The sequence below is a fragment of the Equus asinus genome, chromosome 6 (genome assembly GCF_041296235.1).
Source record: "Equus asinus isolate D_3611 breed Donkey chromosome 6, EquAss-T2T_v2, whole genome shotgun sequence".
In the NCBI taxonomy this organism is placed as follows: Eukaryota; Metazoa; Chordata; class Mammalia; order Perissodactyla; family Equidae; genus Equus; species Equus asinus.
Window position 1 is genome coordinate 41329001 of NC_091795.1, and position 6000 is coordinate 41335000.

General features: G+C 35.1%; 1 protein-coding gene across 5 annotated transcripts in view; it reads left to right on the top strand.

Moving 5' to 3' along the window:
* Positions 1–6000, top strand: part of EXOC6B (exocyst complex component 6B) — a 578067-nt gene that overhangs the window by 51162 nt on the left and 520905 nt on the right. For 2 of the 5 annotated variants that reach the window (XM_070511980.1, XM_070511981.1), the window contains exon 2: positions 3492–3661. The exons of the other annotated variants lie outside the window; for them this stretch is intronic. The gene's annotated coding sequence lies outside the window, so the exon portion shown is untranslated. The remainder of the gene's footprint in view (positions 1–3491; positions 3662–6000) is intronic. 5 annotated transcript variants of the gene reach the window in all.

Consider the following 6000-nt stretch of genomic DNA (forward strand, 5'->3'; position numbering starts at 1 on the left):
TGTGGTGTATCTTTTCCATCCTTTCATTTTCAACCTATTTGTGTCTTTGGCTCTAAAGTGAATCTCTTATAGAAAGCTTATAGTTGGATAGTTGGGTAATTTTTTTCTGATCCATTCTATCAATCTCTGCCTTTTAATTGGAGAGTTTAGTCTAGTTTCATTTATTGTAACTACTGATAAGGAGGGGTTTACTTTTGCCATTTTGCTATTTGTTTTGTGTGTCATATCTTTTTTGTTCCTCCAATTTCTCCACTACTATCTTCCTTTGTATTAGAATGGTGTCTTCTAGTGTGATATTTTGATTCCCTTCTATTTTCTTTTACTGTATCTTTTAAAGTTACTTTCTTTGTGGTTGTCCTGGGGATTACAATTAACATCTTAATTTATGACAGTCTAGTTTGAATTAATACCAACTTGAATTCAATAATACACAGAAAGTTTGTTCCTGCTTAATTCCATTGTGCCTTTCTATTGTTGTCATGAATTACGTTTTTATACTTTGTGTGCCCATCAACATAGAGAGTTATTGTTTTGTGTACTTGTCTTTTAAATCATATAGGAAAAAGAGGAATTAGAAACCAAAAGTACATTAATATGGACATTTTTATTTACCTGTGTAGTTAAACTTTGCTGGTGTTCTTTATTTCCTTGTGTTGATTTGAGTTACTGTCTTGTCATTTCAACCTGAAGGACTGCCTTTAGTGTTTCTTGTAGGGCAGGTTTATTAGCGACAAATTATTTCAGTTTTCATTTGTCCAGGAATGTCTTAATTTCTCCTCCATTTTGGAGGATAGTTTTGCCAGATAATAAATTCTTGGTTAACAGTTTTTTCATTCAGCACTTTGAATATGTCTTCTCACTACCTTCTAGGCTTCATGTCTTCTGGTGAGAAACTGGCTATTAATCTTACTGAGAATCCTTATTTCATGACAAGTTGCTTCTTGCTGCTTTCAACGTTCTGTCTTTTGACACTTTGATTATAATGTGCTTTGATGTTGATCTCTTTATCTTACTTGGAGTTTATTGAACTTCTTGGATTTGTGTATTCATGTCTTTCATAAAATTTTGGAAATTTTTGGCCATTATTTCTTCAAATATTCTTTCTGCTCCTTTCTCTCTCTCTTTCCTTTCCTTCTGGGACTTCCATAATCCATATGTTGGTATGCTTGATGGTATTCCACAGATCTCTTGGGCTGTTCCACTTTTCTTTTTTTTGCTCCTCAGACTGGGTAATCTCAATTGACCTATCATCAAAGTAATTGATTATTTCTCTGTCTACTTACATCTACTGTTAAAACTCCTCTTGTGAATTTTCATTTCAATTATTGTTCTTTTCAACTTCAGAATTTCTGTTTGTTTTTTTTTAATAATTGTTATCTGTTTATTGATACTCTCTATTTGGTGAGACATCCTTCTCATGGTTTCCTTTAAGTCTTTGTCCATGTTGTCCTTTGGCTCTTTGAGCATATTTAAAATAGTTGATTAAAGTCTTTGTCTAGTAAATCCACTGTCTTAGTTTCTTAGGGACAGTTTCTGTTAATTTGTTTTTGCCTGTATATGGTCTGTGCTTTATTGTTTATTTTCATGCCTCATAATTTTTTGCTGAAAGCCAGACATTTTGAATATCATCACGTGATAACTTTAAAAATTGTTATCCTCCCTCTCAAGGTTTGGTTGTTGCTGCTTGTTGCAGTAGTTGTTTGTTTAGTGAATTTCCTGAACTAATTTTGTGAAGTCTGTATTCTTTATCATGTGTGGCCACTAAAGCCTCTGTTCCATTAGTTTAGTGGTCAGCTAATCATTTGACGGAGATTTCCCTTAAACTCTACTTCAGCTGTTTTTTCTTGATTAATCACTCCCTTGGTTGCTGCAAGCTTTTGGTTAGTTTCAGGAATTCTGAGAGTTGATTGTGACCATTTTTGCTAGTTTCTTCATTGTTTTTGTGGAGGGATGAGCATTTGGAGTTTCCTACCCTGTCATTTTTGCTCCTGACTTTTGAGGAACCATGTTCTTTCATTCATACAATAAATATTTATCGAGTCCTTGCTATGTTCTAGGCACTGCTGGGGCTTGCACATATGCAGCATTCAACATACTAAGCTTCTTGGAGAACCCTGCAGGCAAGAGGGATAGAAAGCTAACATTCATTGGTGCCTGTGAGCCTATTATATAGTATCTGATTTTTTGTTTTCATTTACAATTTCCTAATGATCAGAGTAGTCGAGCATCTTTTTTTATGTTTTATTTCCTCTGCTAACAATTGGAAACTCAAACTTTGTCCAGTGTGTTCTATTGGGTTGTTTGCTTTTACTTACTGATTTGTAGGGATCTTTATATATCAGGTATATTAATCTTTCATTGTATGTTTTGCAAATACATTTCTGAATTTTGCTTTTTGACCTAATTCATGTTGCAAATTCTTATACAGAACTTTAACATTTTGTTACAGTAAAAATCTACCAGTCTTTTTCTTTCATGCTTCTGAGTTTTATGTCTTGCTTACAAGGGCCTTCCTTACCTCTAAATTATAAAAACAGTATTCCAAATTTTCTTTAGATATCTGGTATTGATTTTTAAATTGAAATTTCTATTGAGATCGTTGTAGGTTCACATACAGTTGTAAGAAAAATACTAGAGAGATCCTGTGTACCCTTTACCCAGTTTCCCCCAGTGGTAATATTTTGTAGAACAGTGGTACAACATTACAACCAAGATGTTGACATGATACAAGCCACTGATGTTGTTGAGGTTTCTATGTTTTACTTATAGTCATTTGTGTGTGTGTATTTAGTCCTATACAGTTTCATCTCATGTAAGTTGGTGTGTTCATCACTATAGTCAATATACTAAACAGTTTTATCACCATAAGGATCCCTTGTATTGCCCTTTTTTGATCACATTCACCTCCTTGCTGCCCCACCCCCCCCAACTCCTGGTAATCATTAATCTCTATTTTTGAAATTTTGCCATTTTAAAGTTATCTAAATGGATCATACAGTATGTAACCTTTTGGAATTGGATTTTCTTTTCACTCAGCATAATTCTCTGGAGATTCATCCAAGTTGTTGCATTTATTAATAGTTTTTCCTTTTTTATGGCTGAGTAGTATTCCACAATATGGATGTACCACTGTTTGAGCACTTACCTGTTGAAGGACATCTAGGCTGTTTTGAGTTTTTGGCTGAACTAAAACTTTTAGAGTTTCTTGAATGATAGGAGTGATAAGAGCATCTTTTGTTATTTTTAACAGGCCCCTTTGAACCATACCTGAATTTATGCTAATAGGATGACTCTTGGGGGGCCTCTAGATAGCTTTAGGATGGATACTGGTCACCAGAAAGACCAAGCCTTGATTAGAGAGTTGGAACTTTCAACCCCATCCCCCAACCTCTGGGGAGTAGAAAGGGGCTGGAGATTGAGTACAGTCACAAATGATTAGTGATTTAATCAATCATGGTTATATAGTGAAACTGCCATAAAAATCTCTAAAGGACAGAGTTTGGAGAGCTTCTGAGTTGGTGAACCCATTCAAGTGCTGGAAGGATGTTGTGCCTGAAAAGTGCATCGAGCTCCACACACCCTCTTTCTCCCATACCTTGCTCAATGGATGTCTTCTGTTTGGCTGTTCCTGAGTTGTGTCCTTTATAATAAAACAATAACAGTAAGTAAAGTGTTTTCCTGAGTTCTGTGAGTTGTTCTAGTAAATTATTGAACCTGACTTCAGGGAGGGTATGCATGGGAATCTCTGAATTTGTAGTTGCCCAGGCAGAAATGTGGGTAGCCTAGATAACCCATCCCATTTGTAACTGGTGTCTGAAGTGAGGGCAGTCTTCTGGGACTGAGGCCTTTCTTTATTTGTGGGGTCTGACTTTAGCTCCAGTATTTAGTGTCAGAATTGAATTGAATTGTAGGACATCTCCTTGGTGTCAGAGAATTGGTGTTGGTAAAGACACCAAGTATTTAGTGTCAAGCAGAGAAAGAACCTTTCACTGGCTATTATGGTTAAAGCTCCTATGAAAATTCATGTACAAATTTTTGTATGCGTTGGTTAATGTAAGTGGTCATTTCTCTGGAATAAGTGCCCAGGAGTGCAGTTGCTGGGTTGTATGGTAAGTGTAAATTTTTACAGAAACTGCCAAACTATTTTCCTGAGTGACTGTGCTGTTTTACATTCTCAGCAGTAATGTATAAGAGATCCAGTTTCTCTGCATCCTTGCCAGCATTTGATGTCACTATTTTTTATTTTAGCCATTCTGATATATGGTGATATTGTAATATTATTTATTATGATTAGATTTTAAGTCCATCTTTATTATTGTGTTCTGTGGAATGACTGACTTATTATTTGCACTACTTGTGTGGGATTTACTGTTGTGGCCTGTTTATATTTTTGCAGATGTGGCCTGTTGCCCTCGTAAAGATTGCCAATGCTTATAAACTTTTTTAATGAGACTAAGTGGTGATATTAATGAATGTAATATTTTGATATTGTATAATGTTATATGTCAACATTTGGAAGATCTGCACAACCCAGTGAACCAGTATTTTTCAAATGACCAGTTTCTGCTGTTACAGAATCATACATGGGTACAAGATTCATTCGAAGTATAAGATGGACCAATGGATTTTAATCCAAAACTTCTGGAGTTTTGAGGTTGTGTCAAAAATTTATAGATTTGTAAAATTATCTGAAAGGGCTTTAAAAACACTCTGTACTTTTTCCAACTATGCTTGTATGAGCCTGGGTTTTCTTCATACGCTGTAACTGAAACACCACATTGCAATAATAGATTGAATGCAGAATAGGCTACAGAATTCAGATGTCTTCCCTTAAGCCAAACATTAAAGAGATTTGCACAAATGTAGACAGAACACTCATTTTTTTTTGTTTTGGAATATATAATTGTTTTTCATGTAATGCATTCTTTAACATGTAAAGGGTTTATTGTTAATTTAAATGAATTAATATTCTCTAATTTCTCAGTTTTAATTTCTAGTATGGTAAAATATATAATATATATTCCATATATGTGTATAATCCATCTAAACAAAAGTGCTTTAGAGTCTTCAATAACTTTTAATAGTGTGAAGGGGTACTTGTCTAAAAAGTTTGAGAACTGCTAGTTTAGATGAAAGGAAACTGAAGAGACATGACAGCTGAATGTAATACATGATCCTAGACTGGATCCTCTCCAGGAGGAAGTGAAAATGCTCTAAAGAATACTACTGGGACAGTTGACAAACTGGAATATGGACTGTGGAGTAAATTATAGTTGTTATCAATGTAAAATTTCTGGAATTTGATAAGTGTATGTAGTTAGGTGAGAGAGCAAATACACACTGTAATTTTTTTTCTTCTTCTCCTCTCCAAAGCCCCTCAGTACATAGTTGTATATTTTAGTTGTAGGTCTTTCTGGTTGTGGCATGTGGGACACCGCCTCATTGTGACTTGATGAAGGTGCTAGGTCCCAGCCCAGGATCCTAACTGGCAAAACCCTGGGCCGCTGAAGCGGAGTGTGCTAACTTAACCACTCGGCCGCGGAGCCGGCCCCCACATTGCAGTTTTAAGGGCATAATGTATGCCACATATTCTCCAGTGGTTTAGAAAAATAAACATGCATGTACATATATATTGAAAGAGTGATAAAACACATGTTGCAAACATATTGCAAATTGGGGAATTCTGCATAAAGGCTCTATGGGAGTTCTCTATATTATTTGTGCAATGTGAAATTATTTCAAAATAAAAATTAAAAAATTTAAAGTAATATAATGAATCTTTTAAAACCAGATGTTATAGGTTAGTTGGTGTTTAATTGTGCTTGCAAATGACTGAAATGTTTTGAGCAGTTCATACACCAGCTATGTCAGGACCTTGGAGTTTTCACCACTTTTCAGAGGATACTCTTTGTGCTTTGCTGCCCCCTAGTGACTTTTATGCTCATCAGCAATTCATTCTGCAAGTAGAGAAACTTGGGAATTTAGAACAATGTAGTTAGT